Source organism: Gadus morhua, unplaced genomic scaffold (genome assembly GCF_902167405.1).
Source record: "Gadus morhua unplaced genomic scaffold, gadMor3.0, whole genome shotgun sequence".
NCBI lineage: Eukaryota > Metazoa > Chordata > Actinopteri > Gadiformes > Gadidae > Gadus > Gadus morhua.
In genome coordinates this window covers 427,614-450,782 of record NW_021964143.1, presented here as the reverse complement: position 1 = coordinate 450,782, position 23,169 = coordinate 427,614, and the positions used below count along the sequence as shown (strand labels likewise).

The following is a 23,169-nucleotide window of genomic DNA, read 5'->3' as shown; positions in this document are numbered from 1 at the left end:
CAAATCTATTGACTTCATCAATGCCAATAGAGGGGAGAAACACACATTTAACACGCATGCATGACATTTCCTCTCATTGTAAGGACTGTTTTGCTCACCCTCCCGATCAAGTGAATCGGTGGCTGCGTAGGCATTGCTGTGTAGCAACTGCAAAGAGTCGGGGCTGTCAGAGGGCACCACGTTGTACAGGGCTGCAGCAGCTATAGCATGATGCTTACCGTGGCAATCTCTCGCTTGCGGCAGACGGTGTCTCTCAACCTCTGGACGGGCCAGGCAGAGTGGTTTGCATGCACAGACGGCACGGCGGTAGGAATTAACTTCGCCGTCCTCTTATTCTTCAAACCAAGTGAGACCATCTTGGCATCCCCCGAGTGGTAATCCCCCTCCTTGAAATGCGCGCTGCATATTCTTGAGTACGCGGTAACAGAGCTAGCTGAAAAATCTGCCCGCCTAACCTTGACAAATTGCACCCAGCTTCGGGATCCCTTTGTCCTTCGGGAAGCAATGGACCCCATGTCCACTTTTGCTGGAGTTGTTGCACCCGCCACAAATACAGTAGTAAACCATTTTATCTACTTATATATCTACTCTCTCTCTCTCTATCAGCTATCTATGTTATGTTATGCTATGCTATCCCTCACTATCTATCTATGTTATGTTATGCTATCCCTCACTATCTATCGATGTTATGCTATTCTATCTATCTATCTATCTATCTATCTATCTATCTATCTATCTATATATCTATATATATATATATATATATATATTCTATCTATGTATTTACTTATATAATCTGACACTGTCACTCTCACTAGCGGCTTCGGCTGTCGTCCAACAGCGGAGTACCTTACGTGACGTCATGCAATGCATTGTGGGAGAAATAAGAATCATCGCTAACCTGTGGCTAATAACCACTAATATATGACCTACTTTTCCTTATATTTATTTTTTGTGATACCCTACAACATCAAATACAATGGATAATTGTTTAAATGTTTATTACCAACTAGAAAATTGCCAGAAAATAAAAAAATAAAAACCTGCACCATGGGCTTTAAGAGTAAGCATGGAAATGATATGTGTATTTATGCACTTAAAGAGATTGTCCATAGGTACAGATCACGAAATAGCACAGTCTTCATGTGTTTCCTGGATGCGTCAAAAGCCTTTGACCGTATCAATCATGGGAAACTGTTTGCTAAACTACTTGAGCGAGGGGTCCCCTCTTATATAATTAGGATACTGCAGTTCTGGTACTCTCACCAAACTATGCAAGTTAGGTGGGGGATGAGTATATCCACACCCATCTATGTCTCCAATGGAGTGCGGCAGGGCGGAATTCTGTCCCCGCTACTATTCAATCTGTACATGGATCATCTATCTGTAGAGCTAAAGGAGTGTAGAAGTGGCTGTTTGGTGGGGGATAGCCTCATTAATCGTATGCTTTACGCTGATGATTTGGTGGTACTGTCTCCCTCCAGTGTTGGCCTGCAGCAGCTTCTTAGAATATGCTCTCAATATGGCTTAATGTATGATATCAAATTTAACTCAACGAAGAGTGTGGTACTGATTGCTAGAACCAAGGAGGATAGGAAGCTTGTCTTTCCTTCTTTCTCACTGGCAGGTGAACCGCTAGTGGTTGTAAAGAAGGTTAAATATCTGGGACACGTGATAAGAGATAACCTCTGTGATGATGATGATGTGCAGCGTCAGTGTGGTATACTGTATGGGCAGGCAAACATGCTGGCGCGCAAATTCTACATGTGTACTACTGATGTTAAAATATCGCTCTTCAAAGCGTATTGCACTCCAATGTGTACTGCCCACCTGTGGTGTAATTACAGTAAAGCGAAAATGAAAAAACTTCATGTTGCATATAATGATGCTCTGAGAATTTTGCTTAAAACTCCCAGGGGGGGTAGTGCCAGTGAAATGTTTATGACAAACAATGTGCCCACTTTCAATGCTGTTCTGAGAAATGTAATGTATAGATTCATGGGCAGATTGACTGGGTCTATGAACACGATTATTGTGTCTCTAATTGATATCTCTCAGAGTGACACAAGGTACTCATCTTGCTTCTGGAAAAATTGAACCCGAAGCTTGTATGTGTTTTAATTATGTTTGTATTATAATTGATAATGCCTCATTTGCATTCCTTCTTAAATGTTTTATATTGTTTTATATATGCGTGTGTGTGTGTGTGTATTTATATGCGTATATATATATGTATATGTATATGTGTATATATATGTAGTGTGCTGTCTATGTGGACCTTCCTGTGTCTTGAATAAAGTTATAATAATAATAATAACGTCAGCTGGCTAGCACGATAAACACACAGACCGGAACCGGCCGAGCTGTATTATTTGAAACAGGAAGTACGTCACACAGCTTAGTGCATACACCCTATGGAGTGGCGAAGTCACGCCTCTTCCGGTAGAGCTCATGGGACCTATGTGATCGAAAAATATGAATGGGTGTCAATGGAGAGAAAATAATTATTTTCTGGTCCCGGTTTTTATATGCCCTGGATTACACATATGTTGTTTGTGGATTTAAATGATAATTTTTCATGCAAAAAAAACTAAAAATGTTCATGAAGAAGTTTGATAATTTTAGGTTTTATGTGAGGCCGCTTTGTGAACTACAGCTCTTCGCTGCTCTCGACGCATATGATATACGTCACCACACCCGCCCTTGGAACTCGGCACAGAGATGGCGATCTCTCTGCCCCACTTCAGCGCTTTTTCCAAGGGGAGGATAAAAGCATCGAAAGAGGTGAAAACCATTATAAGTCGGGGCACGTGCAGAGTTTCAGTTATGCCGATGGGAAGATTGTCGGTCTTCTCCACGCCAGTCGCAGAGAGCGTGACGTCACATACGAGCCGTGTAGTCTTTCTCGTTGTGTTTTCTCTACAGCCTTTATCTGAACAAATGCACAATAAACGGTCGAACTCTTTGCATGAAAAATTATCCTTTAAATCCACAAACAACATATGTGTTATCCAGGGCATATAAAGACTGGGACCAGAAAATAATTATTTTCTCTCCATTGACACCCATTCATATTTTTCGATCTCATAGGTCCCATGAGCCCTACCGGAAAGGGCGTGACTTCGCCACTCCATTTGAGACTGTTACCGCGGTTTTGCATTTCGTGTGGACGGTCTCTGGAGTTTTTAAAGGACACGGATCAGACGGAAGGACCAAGCGCACAGGGGACAGCGAAGCAGCCGGAAAATGCTAAACAAAGTAAGAGCAGCATAGCGCTAGCTATCTGAAGCCATTGTCAGACATGCAGTGAATACAAGTGCAGCTACCGTTTCAGTTTAGCAGACGACTGCCAAAACAATTAATGTTGCGGTGACCTACCGGGAAGTCTGCCTGCGAGTGGGTGCACGTCATGGCCTTACTGCGCATGCGCGCATCAGCGATGCAATTAGTCTAAAGGAGCAGCACGTGCCAGAGACAAGAGAAGAGACGTGTGCTTGTTCATTTGTTTGCAACGCGGCAGCAGAAGGAAGAGCTCTCGGACAAGCACAGAGTTAAAACCCATGGTAAAGATCAAAGAGGCTACCGGTAAGCTCAGGTCTCTTTACTGGATTGAGTACTAATTGAAATGCTTGACAGGTTAAAGGTTGGGTATGGGATTTGCGAAACGCCTGCAGATTTTGAAAATGCACAACTCAAATGGTCCAACCTAGGGTTGGGTATCGTTTGGGTTTTATCGATACCGGTGCCTACTCGGTACTTTTCAAACGGTTCCGGTGCTAAAACGGCTCTCGAACCGGTACTTAAAATAACGAAACCGCACACACTTGCATGCATGCACGGCTTGAGTTTCACATTAAGCAGAAAGTCACTGGACACTGAGTTGAATGGCAACGGTGTTTGCTTGCCTACTTGATATGCAAGATTTACGGTTGGCATTAAATTACTTATTAATTATTTATAATTAATATAAGTAATTTAATTTATAATAAAAACTATTATATTACTGATGAATATCTTTTTAAGAAATAATTACAAATAATATTAATTACTCGCTGAAAGCAGGCAAGCACGCATCATGGCGCAACATTACTGCCAAAGTCATATTAATTAATATAACTCAGGTGCGCAAGGCAGCCACAGGAGGAGACGCCAACATTGTTTTCAACCGCTCGGTACCGCGCTGTATTAATTCCCAAGTTTTGAAAAGAAAAAGTATTTGAAGCGAATAACGACTGTTTCTAATTTGTTTATTTGGTTTTGAACAAAGTTTTGGATGCATGCATCGGCTTTGAGTTTGTTTGTTTGTTACTTTAAAATTACGTTCGCTCGCAACACACACGCACACACACGGCCTGAAATACCACGCCTCGCAGTCATGGACCTATAAAGAAAGTCGTAGTCGTACCATGCGTGTTTAGCGCAACATTGAAAAGGGTCCCGTCTGAAACAGTGTCGCGCAGCGTTCCGAACGTTGTGTAATCAAATACACCGCTATGGCGCTGTATACAAAAATCATATCCTAACGAAAATACACGCCGTTATTCAGTGTGAACCGGTATAGCGCCCAGCACGCGCGGCAGACGCACGTAATTACGCACGTAAACGCAGTAACGCGCCCAACGCACCAACGCCCGGAGTTCAGAATAGTGAACTTTCAACGCTCCTACGCGTGGCGCTTAGCCGAGATAGCCAATCAGCGTAGAGCTTCACCCGACGTCACTGGCAGAGAGTAGTGAGCTTGGACGGAAGCATACGGCCGACATCTTTCTTTATTCTGGGTGGAAATAGTAACATAGTTGCGTTATTAAATGCGTTTATGGAAACATTTTTAGCGAGAAATTTGCATTTTACTTTCATAATGTTCGCTCGGTGAATGTGAAGGATGTTTGGTTTGATAGTTATGACGAAGAGGGAACGCTCCGTTCACTTGCATGGACAGTCTCTGGATGCTAAGCAACCTCAACGTCTTGGCGGACTATTTCTCTGCTGATCAACACTACGAATGCTGGAAACACACCAGACACACCATGTGAAGTTATTTAACCCGATTATTGTTATTTATATCCGAGATTATTTAATCTAACCCGATCTAAGGTCTATCATACACCCAAACACGGCGGCGTTTGGGTTTCCTACCTCGGACTCCAGCGCAGCCACGGCCGACATCTTTCTTTATTCTGGGTGGAAATAGTTACATAGTTACGCCATTAAATGCGTTTATGGAAACATTTTTAGCGAGAAATGTGCATTTTACTTTCATAATGTTCGCTCGGTGAATGTGAAGGATGTTTGGTTTGATAGTTATGACAAGAGGGAACGCTCCGTTCACTTGCATGGACATGGACTCAACTAGCTGCGTTGGCGCGTTGACGCGTTGGAAGCGTTGAACCACCACACACTGATCAAGCGTCAGGTTAGGCGCGTTAGTATGGCGAGTGGATAGTGCCAGGTATGGCGAGTGGATAGTGCCAGGATTCCCTGGAGAAGGATAACAACGTGTGAAATGCACGTGTGGAGAAGCTACGCCGCCGCCGTGGGGAGAGGATATGCACGCCGCCGCCGTTGGGACTGGGGTTCGATTCCCAGTCTATATCTATATAATTTTTTTCTTCATTATTTTCTGGTATTAATATATCCAATGACTTGTTGATGAATAAGTTGATGACATTTTATAAAAAACGTTAGTTTCTATGCGTCAAAAAGACCAAAACTGTTTTAAAACGGATCTCAAAAATGTTTTGATGATTGTATGGGCATGATGTCACTTCATAGGGCAGAGGGGTAGGCCTATTCCACAAAGCCGGTTTTATCACATTACCGGGCAAATTAACCCAGGGTTTGCGGTAACCCTAGGTTTTCCGTTCCAAATTGAGCACGGTATGTTAGTTACTATAGCAACATATACTCTGAATCAAACCTGGTCTGACCAGGTTTTCCGCAGGTTAAGTTTGGAACATAACCCGGTTTTGGGTATTTAAAGCTGCGTTCACCGCAGATTCCATGTGTTCACAACTAGTAATTCCTAAACTAAGTCATAAAATCACACTGAAGCGCTTTGTGGCCACATAAATAGTTCAGGCGTTCTCACGGCGACCTAGGGCAGCAGGCGTATTAGTGGCGACGAACTTATCCACACGTCGAGAGTAGACGTACATTTTGTCTGAATTTCCTTATGTACGTCGCCGTGACACCGCCGCCGGTGGACGGATCTTCCATGCCGTCGCCGTGACGTTGCTGCTGGTCTCTCGTCTGCAGTCCCAATCAATCCCATTCAAAATTGCACACGTTCCCACGGCGACGTAGGGTAGGCTGCTCCTTCGCCTCTTCCAGGGAATCCTTAGGTTTGGCACTATCCACTCGCCATACGTTAGGGCCCTTGCATAGTCGACGCATCGCTACGCTTAGGGGCCGTGTCCACCAAAAGCATTTTTAAAAGGCGGAGCGCTCCGTGAACTGCTTTCAACGCGTTTGTGCGCGCCGCTCAAAAAAGGCGCTTCTTGCCGTGGCAGCGGAGGTTGCGGACGATCCCCCTGTGCCTGTCGTGGTTGCCCGGAGGAGAGTGTGGGTCCACAGCATTAATCACGAATCGTGGCAGGAGGCAGTAAGGGGAATACCACCTTTGACGTGAGGTCGTACAGGACCGGACACTCACCCACAGCTGTTATTAAACTTTCGTCCGACATATTTCAGTTTGTGTTCTGTTGATACTTTTAGCCTTGCCTCCTCCTCGATTTTGATTGGTCGTTCGAAAAAAGCGCCGATGACGTGGAGCGCTTTTCTTCAAAAGTTCAACTGTTTTCAACTGGGGCGCGCGTCTAAAAGCGTGAGGCGCGCGGAGCGTTTAACCGCCCCGGGCAGCTTTTTAAAAGGCGCGCTGCTTGCGTGTCCTGCCATAGAGAATGCATTGCAGACAGGCGCTCCGCCTTTTAAAAAGGCTTTTAGTGGACACGGGGCCCTAACGCGTCCAAAAGGCTACGCGACGCGACGCTTCGGCCGCCATTAAGCGTCGAAGCGTAGCAAAACGCGTCCTCCAAATTTTTGATACGCGACGCGCCGATCCATGCGTTGTCGGTGGGGCGATACTGCAAATATCTTACATTATTCCCACTATAGGTTATATTTACAGAAGAACATATGAGAGGATGCGGGAACGTGATAAGAATTACTAGACGTCTCTTTTACTAATTATCTGTGCCAATTTATGTGTAGACTATGAAAGGAAGCGCGTCACTCGCGTCGTTTACGCGCGTTGCTCGCGTTGACTCTGTAATGGCCCTTACTCGCGTTATCCAACGCGAGTAACGCGGTTGGTGTGGCCGCACCATAACGCCCCTAACGCGACGCTTCAACGCATTTAACGCATCTACGCGCCTATACCAATGGTTCCCTATGCAAAAATGCCGTGTTTGGACGCCCCTAACGCGAGTAACGCGGTTGGTGTGGCCGTACCTTAATGGTGCGGCCACACCAACCGCGTTACTGGCGTTGGATAACGCGCCTAACCTGACGCTTGACCAGTGTGTGGTGGTTCAACGCTTTCAACGCGCCAACGCAGCTAGATGAGTCCATGTCCATGCAAGTGAACGGAGCGTTCCCTCTTCGTCATAACTATCAAACCAAACATCCTTCACATTCACCGAGCGAACATTATGAAAGTAAAATGCACATTTCTCGCCAAAAATGTTTCCATAAACGCATTTAATGGCGTAACTATGTAACTATTTCCACCCAGAATAAAGAAAGATGTCGGCCGTGGTTGCGCTGGAGTCCGAGGTAAGAAACCCAAACGCCGCCATGTTTGGGTGCATGATAGAGCTTATATCGGGTTAGATTAAATAATCTCGGATATAAATAACAATAATCGGGTTAAATAACTTCACATGGTGTGTCTGGTGTGTTTCCAGCATTCGTAGTGTTGATCAGCAGAGAAATAGTCCGCCAAGACGTTGAGGTTGCTTAGCAGCCAGAGACTCTGTCCATGCAAGTGAACGGAGCGTTCCCTCTTCGTCATAACTATCAAACCAAACATCCTTCACATTCACCGAGCGAACATTATGAAAGTAAAATGCACATTTCTCGCTAGAAATGTTTCCATAAACGCATTTAATGGCGCAACTACGTTACTATTTCCACCCAGAATAAAGAAAGAAGTCGGCCGTATGCTTCTGTGCAAGCTCACTACTCTCTGCCAGTGACGTCGGGTCAAGCTCCACGCTGATTGGCTACCGCGGCTATGCGTCACGCGTTGGAGCGTTGAAAGTTCAATTTTTCTGAACTCCGGGCGTTGGTGCGTTGGGCGCGTTACTGCGTTTACGTGCGTAATTACGTGCAACTGCCGCGCCTAACGCCCGCAACGCTTCAACGCGTGTACCGCTCCTAGACCAATGGTTCCCTATGCAAAAATGCCGATTTTCAACGCCCCTAACGCGAGCAACGCGGTTGGTGTGGCCGTACCTTAACGCAAGTTGACGCCGCAACACCATGGGGGCGGGGCAGGGGGCGTTAAAAAACGCCAGGCACCGTTATGAGGAACCGAAATGTGCGTTCTTAATCTATCTCGTTACAACCGTTTACGTCGGAACCGGTTCCCTACTGGAACCGAGTTTCGGTGCTCTCCTTCAACGCTGACTCTGACTCCACCCATTCCAAGTACCTCGACGCGCAATCATGCACGTGCGCGAACACAGATGCGCGACAGCGAGCCAGGCTAGCGTAGGGTTTTCCTTCTCTTTGCTGGTGGTGGTGCTGGTGGTGGTGGTGGGGTTGGGGGCGTCTTGTCTGCCATGGAAATTGTCTGCTAGGTCCAAATGTGGATTAACTAGTTCCAGTAGCTACCGCAGGCTAACAACAAACAGGAGCTTGCTCTGGGTCACGAGCTCTGGGTCACGAGTACTGCACAAAGGGGTAGCGCGCGGGGGGAGGGGGAGTTTTTCGAGCCCTACCCGTTCCACAGATGATTGACTTGTTTAATTTTCATGTCAATACTTCTAACTCAGTGGCTGTAAGTGGGTTATGATAAGGATTTCAAGTCATTTTGCAAAAATGGCCAAAAAAGCGAATTCCATACCCAACCTTTAATTTAAAAGTAGAAATGGCTTTCTGGCGTTCAATGGCTTATTTTCTGTTTAAATACTTTTTGCCTAATTGAATATACTTTTGTGTTTGATGGGAAACATTGATTTAATTTGCATTGTCCTATCTTTGTATGTTTAAAGGTTTTTCACCTCATCATATTCATCATGCTGGTCAATACTGGTCAAGATTGAGTGAAATCCTGTGTCTGGTCAAGTCCTTCCCATTTCAAGTGTGGGAAGCCATGGTGTTAGAAATACACTTGCCAATTAATGCTGGGCACATCCTTTGCTAAATCCCTTGAAGATGAAAGAATTGGGCTTTGCATCTCTATGCGAATAATACTGTAAGATAACACGTCCCATGCTGTATGGGTCTAAACGGCAACAATGCTAAACCTCTCCTATCCCCAGGCCAAGCAAGACATGTGGCTAAACAGATCAAAGCCTGCCTATGCCTTGATTATTAGGTATTTTGAAAATGCAGTTTTGAAATATTTACTCTATATTAACACTTTTCTTTGTCTTCATGTTGACAGCAGGCGTTGCAGTCTGGCACCAACTGTTGACACCTAGGGGAAGATATTGTTGATATGCAACTTGAAATGATTCGTTGGAAAGGATTGTCATTTTTGGGTGACTTTGACATTGCAGGTCTTAGGCTTATTGATGTATTTTTCTCTTTTTTTTTCTTTCTTCGCATAGCGATGTTTGCATGACATTAAATCCATTCATTTTTATTTTTTAAAAGCATTGGAGAAGAGCACCAGAGCTCATTCATTGAACGGTCACGCTCTGTGTGTGGTTCTTGTTGTCTTCTCTGTGGTTCTGCAGGAGGCACCTGACCAAACCGTCCCTGATCTTCAGCCACACGCTGGCGGAGATCAAAGCCATCTTCCCCGGGGGACTCTTCCAGGGAGACACCTTCCGCATCGTTCTGCTCGGAATACGATTCCCGGAGGAAAGGAAGGTAACGAGGGTGTGTGTGTGTAAGTGGTAATGCTTATTTTGCAAAGAGGGCAGTGACGCATGCTGTGCACCGACACATGCACACTAGGGCTGGGATAAACTATTATTTTTTAAACGATTAATCTATTCAATTCGATGATCGTTATCCCAATTAATTGACTAATAGCAATTTATACATGTTGATTTAAATATCTGAATGAAAAAACATGAATTCCTTACCATTGCAATGCATGTTTATTGGCTTAAAATTCCAAAATAAAAGTGCAAAGTAATGCATTCTTAGAAGTCAGAGGTAGCATTCAATAAAATGCCAGACAGAGACGTTGCTGGTCAGGATGCTCTCAATAGCACCTCTGAAGAAGGTGGTGAGGGCAGAAGTGGGGAGGTCAGCTCTTCTCATCCTTCTCAGGAAGTGGAGTCGTGTCTGCGCCTTCTTGACCAGCGCGGTGGTGTTGGTAGTCTATGAGAGGTCATTCGTGATGTGCACTCCCAGGAACTTTGTGCTTTTCACAGACTCTACTGCACTGCCGTTGATGATGAGTGGGATGTGTGTTGGTTGTTTCTTCCTGAAGTCTACAGTAATTTATTTTGTTTTGTTGACGTTGAGAAGCAGATTGTTCCTCTCACACCAGTTGATGAGTAGCTGTACCTCCTCTCTGTATGCTGAGTCATCATTGTCTTTGATGAGGCCCACCACTGTTGTCATCTGCAAATTTGATGATGTGATTCGTTTCAAATTTGGGACAGCAGTCGTGGGTCATCAGCGTGAACAGCAGGGGGGATAGCACACATCCTTGCGGCACCCCCGTGTTTATGATGGTGGTCGCTGAGGAGTTGTTTCCGACTGACTGTCTGCGGTCTGTTTGTAAGAAAGTCCAGCAGCCAGTTGCACAGTGAAGTGCTGATGCCTATTTTACTCAGCTTGTCCACCAGATGTTGGGGGATGACGGTGTTGAACGAAGAGCTGAAGTCTATGAACAGCATCTGCGCGTGACTGTTTTTGTTCTCCAGATGAGCCAGGCAGAGGTGGAGTGCTGTTGCTATGGCGTCATCAGTGGAGCGCTTGGGGCGGTAGGCAAATTGGTATGGATCCAAAGTAGTGGGGAGGGTGGATGTTAGGTGGGGCTTTACCAGTCTCTCAAAGCACTTCATCATGATGGGGGTGAGTGCTATGGGTCTGTAGTCGTTCAGTGATGATACCGGTGACTTCTTGGGTAGTGGTACGATGGTGGTAGCTTTGAAACTTGCTGGTATGATGGCTTGGTTCAGAGAGGTGTTGTAGATGTCTGTGAGGACGTCGGTGAGTGAGTCTGCACAGTCTCTGAGCACACGCCCGGGTATGTTGTCTGGACCTGCAGCTTTCCTGGGGTTCACTTTGAGTAGGGTCGTCCTCACGTCCGCTGGGTCCAGTTGAAGTGTTGTGCTGTCAGGGTTTACGAGTTTTTTTGTGGGTGTTGTGGTGTTATTTTCTTCAAACCGGCTGAAGAAGGTGTTGAGTGAGTTGAGGAAGTCTGTGTTGTCCTCACACGGTGGGGGGGATGGTTGGTAGTCTGTGACTGACTGGATGCCTTGCCACAGGCGTCTTGGGTCCTTTGTGTCAGTGAAGTATGAGTTGATTTTTTTTTTTGTCCATATGCACGCTTGGCTGCTCTCACGCCCCGGTGCAAGTTGGCCCTGGCAGACTTGAGGGCCTCCTTGTCCCCAGATTTGAAAGCAACGTTGCGTGCCCTCAGGAGCTCACGTACCTCCCTGGTGAACCAGGGTTTTTCGTTTGCTCTCACTGTAATGTCCTTGGTGACGGTTACATCTTCCATGCATTTTGTTATGTATCCAGTTAGAGTCTGTGTATTAAGTGAGGTTGACGTCCTGGTTGGTGGTGGCCGCCTCCCTGAAAACCGACCAGTCTGTGCATTCAAAACAGTCCTGTAGAGCTGCTGTGGAGCCCTCTGGCCAGGCCCTGATCTGTTTCACAGTTGGCTTGCTTCTCGTCAACAGAGGTCTGTAGGCTGGGATTAGCATAACAGAGAGATGGTCTGATGAACCCAGGTGGGGAACAGCTCTGAAGGCCTGTCTGATGTTGATGTAGACCTGGTCAAGTGTGTTCTCTCCCTTTGTTGCAAAGTTCACACACTTGTGATAGTGTGGCATTACTGTTTTCAATTTGTGCGATAATTGGCCATCTTAAATTTAAGGCTGTTTTTCCAGCCATACCATCTGTGTGGTCCAGGCTCAGAGAGGCAGGGGTGTTTGCTAATCAGTGCTGAAGTCATCATCTTCAGGGTACGCCTTGAAACTGTATATCCTTTCAGCAAGCTTTTCTAGTATGTCATGCTTCATTTCTCTTGGTAGAGTCATACGTGTTCCATCTTTCATAAAGGCAAGATCTGCCTGTATGAGTCTATACCCAACATCAACTGAGAAATTGGGTACGTCAAAAAACTCTGGCCACTGTTGTCTTGGCAATGGTGATGCTCCTACAGTCGACAGGATCTCAGTGTCTGCTGTGCAGCAATCAGTGTCTGATGGTGTGGTGGGTGATGGCAATGCTGTTAAATGGAGAGTCACAAGAGGGATGATTTTGACTGTAGCTCTTTCAGGTAAATCAGTTATTTCAGTCAAATTGCAGAGGGCATTATTGAAGTCTTGATCTTCATACTGCAGTTTAAAGTCATACTGCAGTGACAGTTTATCCACCAGTCGCACTTTGAATTCTTCAGTGGACTGTGGTCTCTTATTTAAAGTCAACTTCCTTGTATCATCTTCAGCAATGATGACTCTCAGCAACAACCTCTGGTCCATTTTGATAACTGTTTGATTCACTCAGCATAATATGTGCCGTTTAAGTGTGACAAGCTGCTTGTCTCCCACTCTGTAAAGTGAAATCGGAAAAACATCATTTTGTTCAGACAACTGAGTGACGGAGAACGTGGACAAATGGTTACTACAGAGCTCGTATGCTCCAAGATGCTCATTGTACCATGATGTCATGAGTCTGCAGACAAATATTATGTCTATTGATCACCACAATCTTTGCTATTTGTCTGAAATCCGGGAGCCCAGAGCATGATCCAACGGAAATGACCATATTAGCACTGTACTTGAGGCCATATATGCAAACAGAAGATGCTACAAGGACTGTGTTCTTGTAGTTATTCCTGAGATGGAGACAGTTCTTCACATTGTCAGGAAATGAAGCAACCATTACAGACTTCATTTTTTTAATTTCAACAGATGGCTTGAAAAAGGAGGTTGCAGCTAAATGGAAGGCTATCATATGCTGGTGTCTTGAGAGCTAAAGTAAGGGGTATGTTCTTGAAGTTGTGAATGTGGAGCACAACGTTCTTGAAGAACTTGTGTTTGCCTTCAAAAACGCATTGTCCACACATCACACAATGGACCAAAGTTTGAATCAGTTGAGGGTAGTGCTCAATGTAGTGGTGCTTCGGTCGTAGCCTTTCGTTCGGGAAAACTTTCTGAAATATATCTCTATGTTCTGCAATCTTGCAGTCAAGAAAGCACACTGACTCCTCTGAGAACCTTGCAGACACTGACAATTGCACTACATCTTTTAAGTTCATTAAAACCTCCCAGGTTTCATCCCCCTCAGGAATGTGTTGGCCTATCAATAGTGGCAGAAGGCGGATGAGTGTCCAATTTTCATGACCATTTCCTCCAATTGTTGCTTTGGAAGCAAAGTTCTTTGTGATGAGCTGAGGTTGGTTTGTTCTGTCTGAAATGTATATGGAAACTGTTTAATAGCCACATTCAGGATTTCAAGTGAGAAGTATCCCTTTGATATTAGTGCCTTCAAGCACAAGGCCAATTCAGCCGGAACAACACCCTCCAGAAGATCATGCAAAAGATCTGGAGGATAACCATTGACAACATGAAAATGTTCTAAGCTTTCACTAGGTGGGCAGCTTCTTTTCACGCCATATTGTTGAGCCATGGTAGAATCCTGCAATACATCTTGCACCTGTCTATCATGATTTTCTTTTGTTCTTGGTTGAAATGAGCCTGTCCGCACTTCCTTGTGTTGTATTTCCTCCCGTTTAGCCATACAGAATCGGCACATCTGACTTACTCTGAAGCTTTCAAAGAACCCTCCCAAAGAATGGGCAGCTAAATTGTCTGCTGCAACAAATAACACTGTGCCTTTTATGCTGGCTCCTAACTGTCCAACATGTACACCCTGTTGCTCAAGAAAAACAAGGTCCCGAATGAGAGGGCGGAGAATGTCACCATAACCATGGTCTTTGAGACTGCTGACCTTGCAAAGTAGAGCAAGCTGAATGGAATGAAGAGAGGAGCGATATTTAGGGTGTAGATTTCCAAGTACCCAGTAGATGGCACATTAGGGATGGGTGATATGGCCTAAAATCCATATTGCGATATACATTGCAACCTATTGCGATAACGATATATATCACGATACATAAATCATAATAGAACCATTTCAGAACAGGTTACATAGACTCTAAGGAAAGCCAAACTGCTAAATGTATAAAACAAAAGAAAGAAACTTAGTAGGCCTGTCGTTTTGAGAACATTTATTGTGCAAAACTGTAATCATACAACATAATGTTGTAGCTTCAGATACTTTAACAAAGAAAAAAATCTTCTGTGTGATGACGTATGCTTCTCTTAATTAAATTAAAACTGGTGGTGTCTTGTTAATAAAGAAACGGATACTGTGAATTAGGGAAATATATTATAGTATTAGGCATGGCTATTTTAAATAAAGAAATCTTCCAAGTGTGTGCACAGATACTTGATATTAAAACATAAAGGTGCAAAGTGAACGCATACAATTTTAAACTGAACATGAAATTAGGGCAATCACCAGCTCCTCCGTTTCGCTTTCAGCCATATTTGCTTAGATGACGATGATGCGTTGAAGCCGGTTGCAGCTCATGGCTCTTTAAATTTCGAGGGTCGCGGATGATGCGTTGCAGCCGGTTGCAGCTCGTGGCTCTGTTTAAATTTCGCGGACGATGCGTTGCAGCCGGTTGCAGCTCGTGGCTCTGTTTAAATTTCGCGGGTCGCGGACGATGCGTTGCAGACGGTTGCAGCTCGTAGCTCTACCCATGACCCGCTCTTTATATTTCGCGGGTCATGGATAGATCGCGTCAAACATGCATTATCGCGATAGGGCAATATAACTTAAATCTCTATCGTAGGCCATTTTTTATCGTTTATATCGTATATCGTTTATATCGCGCATTCCTATGGCACATGGCTTGTGTTTCTTTCTGGAGGTTCCCAAGGGGTTAGCCACCTCAAAATCATCTATGTACAAGCAAAGAGCAATCCTGCATTCTTCCTCTGTCAAGAGAGAATTGTCTTTAAACCGGGAACCATCCCTGTGAGATCTGTATCCTTGTGACAAATGTGTCTCAGGTGACATGGCCTTATCTAAAATTTCTCCATTGTTTAGTAATGTCTGCAGCATTTTTAGTATGGGGATATACACAACTGTCTGCCTGTCATTCTTTAGGACAAACTCAACAGGCGGTACCACTGAGAACTCTTTTGAAATGTATGATGTTCGCTTGGGAGTGGTTGACAATGACCCCCCAGTAGAAGTGAATTTCAGGAATACATTATTCTCAGTAAATACTTTAGCTATCTCACTCACTAAAGAGTCCTCAACATCTCCACAATGTTGATTTAGTATTTTTCCAACAGATGTATGTAACAATGGCTGTGAAAGCACATACATTTGGTTGATCTGCTCTATAACTTCTTGCAGGGCACTTTCAGAGATGTTAAGAATTGATGACATTTTCAGAAAAAGAGCAGCTACATTATGTTCCAACTGACTCTCCATCTTCACTGAGCTCAGTAACCTCAAAGTCATCCTCATCAGTTTCAGGGGCACTATCCTCGGGCTGAATATTTGTATGAGGTGGAGCTTCCTCAGTTTCATTATGTGACACAATTTCAGGTTTGAATGCCATCTTATTGTGGTCTTGATGTTCTTTGCTTTTATTTGCATTAAAGGTTGAATAAACATTGCTCTGAAAGTTACAGCCTTGATATGGACAAGAAACCTTTTGCTTCAGCTTCAAATGTCTTTGTAAATGGGTGAAAAAGTCAGCTTCAGTGCAAGGCTCCACAAAGTCACACAGCTGACAATGGAGAGCAGTTTCACCCAAGTTCCCTAGGTCCTTTTGAGTGTGCCATGTTGATAGGTGGACTTTGAGTGCATTGAAAGATTTAAATGTGCACAGGCATTCCTTATGAAGGCATGGTAGTGGTGATATTCGGGTGTGGCACCCATGTTTTAAGCGGTAATGCTTAAGTAAGTAGCTCCTCTTTTCAGCACAAAATGTGCAGTACTTACACGTCCACTGCATAGGAAGCTTTGTCTTTTTGAAAAATCTGAAAAAGAAAGAAAAGATCATTTTAGCATCAAGCCGAACAAAATAGAAAGACAAAAACACTAACATGTAGTATCAGTCTTCAAATACCAGAGCTATAGGACAACTAAATCCTTGCAAAAATCTATCTAATTATCAAGCTTTTAAATCAATGTACTTCTTTAAGACAAGAACAAGTGAACACAGCAGTATAAAAGGTCAATGGTAAATGATGAATGGTAAATGACTCACTTATGTGGCTAGACATCAAGGGAACTGTAGTCCTGGGTATGATGGACTATAAGTCGAACCCACAATATCTATAGATATGGATATGGATGTGGTTTGTTTCAAAGAGACTTTTTTATCTATTCAAGATCTGGATAAACTGAACACCGTGCATAATGATTTCCATGGAGCAGGGGAATCTACGACAGACCTTAACACCAGAATTCTGCGTGGCAGGATCCCAGGTGGTGTGGCTATATTCTGGCATGAGAAACTTGACTCATTGGTCACTGTGATCAGGTTAGATGTGGATTGGTGCATGGGAATGAAGGTGGTGCAGGATAAGAATGTTTTTATGATCTTAAATGTATACACTCCATATGAATGTCACAAAAATGAAGATGAGTACTTGAATAAGCTTGCTTTTATTGGGTCTTATATAAGGGAAAGTGAGTATACATCCATATTTATCTTGGGGGATCTGAATGCTGATATATCAGATACCAACTCATTGTTTGGTCAACACCTGACACAATTCTGCAAAGATAACAAGGTGATTCTGTCCAGTAAGGAACTATTGCCAGCTGATAGTTATACACATGTGAGTGAAGTTTGGCATACTACATCCTGGTTGGACCACTGTATGTCTACATTTGATGCACATGCTTGTATAGAGGAGGCTGAGATCTTATATGGTATGGCCACTGGAGATCATATTCTGGTCTCTATGTTCATTAACATCAAGGGCCTACCTGAGCTTGTCTGTAATGACAGCCATAAACCTAGTGAGACGCTGGACTGGGCTAGGCTCACAGATGTTGACCTGCAATGTTACAAGTTACTGACTGATGTGTACTTAAGAAATATTGAGTTACCTGTTGATGCAATTATGTGTGGGAATATCAACTAAGAATGCAAGTCATAATAATGACCTGTGTGCAATGTATGATAAAATTGTGAACTGTCTAGTTGTTGGAAGTGAACCACTGAGAAGAAAAGTGGTGAAACAACATATTGTGAGACCAGGGTGGAATGACTATGTACATGAAGTTCATATGGAGGCAAAAGATGATTTTAGAAGATGGGTTTTAGCAGGCAAACCGAGACATGGCCCAGTCTGTGAGCACAAGGTACGGACTAATGCTAGATTTAAATATGCTGTGCGTTTTATAAAAATAAATGAGACTATGAGGGCGAACTCTATGGCGAAAAAGTTACAAATTAATAATGTATATGAGTTCTGGAAGGAGGTGAAGGTGGTAAACAACAGCAAGATGCCACTGCCTTCTAGCATTGATGGCATTACTGAACCTGAAAACATTGCAGAGCTTTGGAGGAGACACTATGAGAACATTTTTAACTGAAGTGATGTTTTTTAACATAGGTGAAATACCTCACAGTGATGGTGTAGTCATCCGGCCAGATGAAGTATCTTATGCTATTGAGAAACTTAAAATAAACAAAGCCTGTGGGCAGGATAAAATAACAGCAGAACATCTGAAATACTCTAGCAAAAATATTTCAGTGTTACTTGCTCTATGCTTTTCTGGGTTAATGAAGCATGGCATACTCCCAGGATCCATGTTATCTGTCTTGTTGATACCTGTAGTTAAAAATAAGACTGGTCAATGAACTAGTATTGATAACTACAGGCCTATTGCACTTGCAAGTATACTGTCCAAGGTACTAGAAGGGATCCTTATGGATAGGCTTGCATATTATATAGCATCAACAGATAACCAGTTTGGCTTTAAGAGTAAGCATGGAACTGATCTGTGTATTTATGCACTTAAAGAGATTGTCCATAGGTACAGATCACGAAATAGCATTCTTCATGTGTTTCCTGGATGCGTCAAAAGCCTTTGACCGTATCAATCATGGGAAACTGTTTGCTAAACTACTTGAGCGAGGGGTCCCCTCTTATATAATTAGGATACTGCAGTTCTGGTACTCTCACCAAACTATGCAAGTTAGGTGGGGGATGAGTATATCCACACCCTTCTATGTCTCCAATGGAGAGCTTGTCTTTCCTTCTTTCTCACTGGCAGGTGAACCGCTAGTGGTTGTAAAGAAGGTTAAATATCTGGGACACGTGATAAGAGATGACCTCTGTGATGATGATGATGATGTGCAGCGTCAGTGTGGTATACTGTATGGGCAGGCAAACATGCTGGCGCGCAAATTCTACATGTGTACTACTGATGTTAAAATATCGCTCTTCAAAGCGTATTGCACTCCAATGTATACTGCCCACCTGTGGTGTAATTACAGTAAAGCGAAAATGAAAAAACTTCATGTGGCATATAATGATGCTCTGAGAATTTTGCTTAAAACTCCCAGGGGGGGTAGTGCCAGTGAAATGTTCGTGACAAACAATGTGCCCACTTTCAATGCTGTTCTGAGAAATTTTATGTATAGATTCATGGGCAGATTGACTGGGTCTTTGAATACGATTATTGTGTCTCTAATTGATATCTCTCAGAGTGACACAAGGTTCTCATCTTGCTTCTGAAAACATTGGACCCGAAGCTTGTATGTGTTTTAATTATGTGTTTTAATTATGTTTGTATTATAATTGATAATGCCTCATTTGCATTCCTTCTTAAAGTGTGTGTGTGTGTGTGTGTGTGTGTGTGTGTGTGTGTGTTGAATAAAGTTATAATAATAATATAGAGACAGTCCAGAAATACTAATTAAATCAAATATTTGAAATTCAAAATATGCACACACTATTCTGTATGATGAAATATACTCTAATGATGAAATAATTTTAACACTCGCAAGATAATTTATTTTGATTTTAATCTTAAATTGATTTGCTTTTGTTGTAATCCAATTGCTCTGATGTAAGCAAACAGCTTACAAACAACAAAACAGAACCCATTGGTCCGTTTGTCCGACTTTTAAAAAAGGAGGCGCATTAGGCCGACGGTTCAATACGCCGAATAGGCAAAGGCGCAATTCCACATGTGTGATTATGAAACCAAAAATAAAGGACAATAGGCTAAGTTCCAGCAGTGATCTTCACCAAGCCAGACTGTTGCTGTGGGCTTGAACGGTCACAAGAGGTGAATTTATGAAACGCACGTTATACAAGGACTAATACTTTTCCCTGTGTGCGTGTGTGTGTGTGTGTGTTCGTGCCCGTGTTGAGAATTAGACCATACGCTCTCTGTCCATGGTGCTGAAACACCCTGTTGAAAGGAAGCGAAGCGTTGTCACTTTGCTCTCCAATATTCATTGGAACGTGATATATAGGCCTATGTTGTATTTTGGAGAGAGAGTGAGGGAGCTAGAGCTCGAGCGAGGTATAAAACCCTTTATATGTAGGCCTATTCGGCATATTGAACCGTCGGCCTTATGTGCCTCCTTTTTGAAAAGTCAGACAAACGGACCTTCGGACCAATGGGTTCCGTTTTCGGAACATTGAACCGTTGGCCTAGTGGCATGTCGATCTAATGGGAAATATTTCGGACCATTGAGACGTCGGAACAATGAGGCGTCGGAATTACGGTCAGGCCCCGGAGGGCTCGCCTGCGTGTGACCAGCGCTCGCCTGACCGTTACACTGAAGTTTATCCTCAATGTTAACGTGACATACGTCTTGGAAGTTACCTAATTTCAACACCAAGGAAGTTAAGGATTGAAAAAATAATAAAGCATTGACCAAGTTTCATCAATATATAGCCACGTTATGTCCATAATATAGTTAGTTAGCGTTAGCCGACATTACTCCACTCACTACTAGCACCACTAGCACGCACGAACAGCTGGGGCTGACTTACAGAAACAAACCGGTCTGCACATGGGAAAAATTGTACTCACCAAACGAGTGTGGCAAGGACAAGAAAAACTGTAATGCTGAAAATTAAGTGCCGTTGGAGCAATGTTTAGGTCGAGCTCAATGAGTTCCCGCTCCACCTGTTCAGTTGCGGGCATGAAGTGACATGCACCATCTACCGTAGAGAGGACTGACCTGCGCATGCCCACAATTCAAAAACTTACTTTTTCTAAATGAATCCAGCTCATGTAGACTGAGCTAGTAAGATTTTTCAACGTAAAAGTACAAGTAACTTACTAAAAGCGAGTAATAGCAGGTTGATGAAAAATGATTAAGTTCAGTTTACTTTTTTTAATTAAATACCATGTTTGAATTTACAGTAACGATATCGATATTGGTATAAAAACAAGTTTCTATGATGATTTTGCGTACTGAAGAACATGAATATGAAAAAGTTATTTCTTTCTTTATTTACCACAACTTCAAAATACATTGTTTCTTCAACAAGTTACAGGGCATCCATAATAAACAAGTTACTAACAGTGTTAGTTTTAGGCTACTTATACAACTTTACAACTTGTCAATATCTTGACAAGGTTTTATAACTTAAATCAAATTTGCCGATATTCATGGAAACCAGACACTTGTCTAATAAATTACAAAAAGTGTTTCAAGTTATAAGGTGTTCGGCTCTGTGGGACCCGTTTTCAGTTTTTAGCTTTATAAAAGTGATACAAATAATTATTTTTTTGAACTAAGATTCATTGGCTTTGGCTCATTTTCTGTGGGGAACATAAATCAGAAAACATTTTCAAGGACCCTCCCCTGTATACCCCCCCCCATCACATTTATATTACACACAGGGTGTTCGGGTCCAGTGGACCCGGAGCTAGTTTAAGTGTAGAAATCATAGGTTCTGTGCACCCTCTTTTTCCCCCGCGTGTGTGTGTGTGTGTGTGTGTGTGTGTGTGTGGGTGGGTGGGTGTGTGGGGGTGTGTGTGTGGGTGGGTGGGTGTTATAGGACCGGCTGTAGCTGTGATCTCTCCGTGTCTCTCTCTCCCGCAGCACGCTGACCATCCACGGCATCAGCCAGGACGACGACGCCATCTACCAGTGCATCGCCGAGAACAGCGCCGGCTCCACACAGGACATCATCGGCTACGTGCTGCATATCCAGTGGTCCTCAGGTCAGGACCACACACACGCACATGTGCATAGCATACACACACACCAAACATGTGCATAGCATACACACACGCACCAAACATGTGCATAGCATACACACACGCACCAAACATGTGCATAGCATACACACACGCACCAAACATGTGCATAGCATACACACACACACCAAACATGTGCATAGCGCACACGCACACACGCACACGTATATGTCCACACACGCGCACGCGCGCGCACGCACACACGCATATATAAAACATTTAAGAAGGAATGCAAATGAGGCATTATCAATTATAATACAAACATAATTAAAACGCATACAAGCTTCGGGTCCAATGTTTCCAGAAGCAGAATGAGTATATCTTGTGTCACTCTGAGAGATATCAACATTTGTTATCTAGTTTAGTTAAGCAATTACGTATTTCAATAATATCTTATGACTTTTACAGATGACAAAACCGAAGACCATTGGGGAATGTCCCATTTGTGGGAAAGGTCTAAAGGATTTGATATGAAAGGTTAAATGATTAAAGGTCTGAATGATTTGATATGAAAGGTTAAATGATTAAAGGTCTAAAGGATTTGATATGAAAGGTTAAATGATTAAAGGTCTGAATGATTTGATATGAAAGGTTAAATGATTAAAGGTCTAAATGATTTGATATGAAAGGTTACATGATTAAAGGTCTGAATGATTTGATATGAAAGGTTGAATGATTAAAGGTCTGAATGATTTGATATGAAAGGTTGAATGATTAAAGGTCTAAATGATTTGATATGAAAGGTTAAATGATTAAAGGTCTAAATGATTTGATATGAAAGGTTGAATGATTAAAGGTCTAAATCAGTGGTGTAGTCTACGTGATACGCAGGTATACGCCGTATAACCACTAGGAACGCACCAGGATTTGCGTATACCCACTTAAAAATGTGCACGGATACGTATCAATCGTCTTGTGACAGATCTTTCACGTCTGTGTTTATTTTTCGGAAATATCGGTTGGGTATAACTGCAATAAAATACTTTAAGCAGGGGAAGTTATCTCCTACATTCACCATTCATAAAATTCCCGCTGCGCGCTCGCGCTCTGCCCTGTCTCTGTTACGAAGCGCGAAGCTGCCCCTGCATCTCTGCACGTTAGTTGGCGGGCCAAGCCCCTCCTTCTCGCGTGTCTGTGCCTGTGTGTGCGTGCGTGGGCGTGCGTGTGTGTGCGTGTGTGTGTGTGTGGCCAGTCCTCCCGTATTAATGTGTAAACCACATAATAAGTAGTCAACAGAAGACAATGTTTTAATCCCACTTTATATCTCCTTGTTACTTTTAGATGAGAACCCCTGGCCAGCCTTTCAGACTGGGTGTCAGGCTAGGGAATTTAAAAACAGGCATCCTTGGTTAGAGTGGAGGGAAAAAAAGTTATAGGTAAATGTCAGCCAACATACAGTTGGTATACACAATTGAAATTCATAATGTTAATCACTATGCAAATGAGAGTATAGCTAATTCATGGTCATTTTTAAGGTGCAGTAATTTCACACTTTTACACAATTCAATTACTGTATGGTATGTTAGATAACAACAG

At 43.2% G+C, this 23,169-nt stretch overlaps 1 long non-coding RNA gene and 1 pseudogene across 1 annotated transcript; one reads left to right on the top strand and one right to left on the bottom strand.

Moving 5' to 3' along the window:
- LOC115539113 (serine/threonine-protein kinase SMG1-like) overlaps positions 1-567 on the bottom strand; it is a 39,982-nt pseudogene extending 39,415 nt beyond the window's left edge.
- Positions 568-3,148: 2,581 nt separating this feature from the next.
- Positions 3,149-22,337, top strand: LOC115539116 (uncharacterized). The gene is made up of 4 exons (XR_003975684.1): positions 3,149-3,585; positions 9,906-10,041; positions 21,476-21,597; positions 22,042-22,337. It is a non-coding gene; the product is annotated as an uncharacterized LOC115539116 (long non-coding RNA).
- Positions 22,338-23,169: the final 832 nt, after the last annotated feature.